Here is a 2,500-nt window from a genome sequence, read left to right as displayed (position 1 = left end):
TTCCGTACTAACAGTCTCTCTCCATTGCACTGCGGCGTCTTCACCCCGCTGTGTGCAGACCGGAGTTGTGATGGTGATGTCTTCCCAAATCTACAAAAGCCCACAACAGACAGGTGGAAGTCAGACACTGCAAGGTCTCTGCCTCGACACCCCAAGGGTTGCGGGAAGAGGAGTCTTTTTCAAGCCAGATAAATGGGAGAGGTTTTCAGCAAGAGCGCCTCAAGCTGCACGGAGCATTCAAACAGCGAGGGAGAGGCGGCGATGGGCAGCGGAGCATCGTGAGTGAGGCGGAAACACTCCAGGACACGAGAACCTTCAGGCCTGCACACACTCGCCATCACCGCGACGCCACGACCTCACCAATCACCTCCTGCAGCCTAAAGCACGCGGCGCTGCACCAAGGAGGTGATCCATTTCCTCCTAGACGCAGGAGCAGCACCTGCGTGGCATGCACCACACCTGCGACCCCAGCAATACACGACAGCCATAGAGGGCCCGAGCTAGACGCACGTCACGGAGGAGCCTCAAAACTATTACAGCTGAGGGCCACGTCGTCCGTCAGGAGCGCCGTGGCCCTCAGCGCCTGGCAGGGACTACTATCCACATCCGCCGCCGGGACTGGCCGCTACAAACAGGCTCGTATGCACGCTGGCCTGCCACATGAACCCCTGGAGGCAGCGTCCCGTCTGAGCCGCCCTCTGATCTGGGATATCAAAGCTGCCCACAACCAAGATTACTCCACCGCTATTGCCGGCCACCATTTACCTGTGGCTTGGAATACGCCATTTCTCTCGCGTTATGTATTTAACATTTGTTGGGGAAACAACCTCAGAGGCAAGACTGCTGTGAATAATGTTCGCTTTATGCATAATACTGCACCATGGAAATATACGACAAAAAATGTTACCCGAAGTTTCTTGCTCATTGGCGGCACAGCATGGCAGGCAGGTGCAAAATGTCTACCACAACACCAGCCAATAATTTCCCGTTCAAGGGCCTGCCACACGCCACTCCCCCTCCAGCGTCAACGTTAAGGGCCTTGCCGCGCTTCACCGTCCCTCCCCCCACCACCCTCCAAGGCCCCGCCAGCTGCAGGAAGTCAATAACTTTGTATTCATGGAAAGCGTCGTAGAATGTATTACCTAACCTGTGCACCGCGTGGCTATATACGTTCCCTATTAATGAAGGAGCTCGCCTTTGCATCCATACACACACACACACACACACACACACACACACACACACACACACACACACACACACCCCACCTCTATCTACGGGTACAGAAATACATGCATACAAAGAGGTATTAATATTTGGAAGCGTAACGTAGTACTCAGCAAAACCGAGAGATAAACCAGGGGAGCGCGCGGCCCCTTCGCTTCCATCAGCCGCAGGCGGTAGGGGGACGGCTCTCCCTCCCTGACCCCTTCCTTCCTTCCTTCCTTCCTCTTCCTCGTGCCTCCCTCCCCTCCCGCGCCACTCTCCACACACGGCAAAGGTCGCCGCCACCACGCTTCCCTGCTGCCCTTAGCCTCAGCCAGACCAAAGGTCATGCTCCAAATACATGTTAATTTTGTGCTGCGACCTTATCACATTATGTAATGTTGCTATTGTTATTGTTATTACTATCATCATTATTATCATTACCATTACTTTTTATTATTATTATTATTACTGTAGTAGTAGTAGTAGTAGTAGTAGTAGTAGTAGTAGTAGTAGTAGTAGTAGTAGTAGTAGTAGTAGTAGTAGAAGTAGTAGTAGTAGTAGTAGTAGTAGTAGCTGCTGCTGCTGCTGCTGCTGCTGCTGCTGCTGCTGCTGCTGCTGCTGCTGCTACTACTACTACTACTACTACTTATAATAATAATAATAATAACAACAACAACATCAACAGCAATAATAATAATAATAATGATAATAATAATAATAATAATAATAATAATAATAATAATAATAATAATAATAATAATAATAATAATAATAACAATAATAATAAATAATAACAGTAACAATGATAATCACCATTACCACCATCACCACCATTACTACAACTACTACGTAGTATTACTACCCTTACCACAATCTCTAACATAACAACAACAACAACTAATAATAATAATAATAATAATAATAATAATAATAATAATAATAATAATAATAATATTTCTATAAAACTTCAAATGACAGTAACTCCCAAACATTATTAAAACATTTCCCTTATTAGCCCCATTGTCCCTGTGAATGGCCACCATACAGCGGCTCCCCCACACGTGCCTTCCTTCCTGTCCCCAGCCACTAAGTGGAAAGGCCGCGCCATTGATGCACTTCAAAGAATCAGGAATCAGTTCAGGGAGGGTCTATAAGGAGAGAAGCCACCCAGTAAACCCCGCTATTCATGAGCACCACGCCATCCATCTAGTCGCCCGTATTCTGAAACCCTTTGCTCTCTCGCCACGATTATTTTCAAAGGTTAAGGAGATGATTAGCTGCTTTCTCAGTA

The sequence above is a fragment of the Scylla paramamosain genome, chromosome 4 (genome assembly GCF_035594125.1).
Source record: "Scylla paramamosain isolate STU-SP2022 chromosome 4, ASM3559412v1, whole genome shotgun sequence".
Classification (NCBI taxonomy): Eukaryota; Metazoa; Arthropoda; class Malacostraca; order Decapoda; family Portunidae; genus Scylla; species Scylla paramamosain.
Note: the sequence above shows the minus strand (reverse complement) of the source record.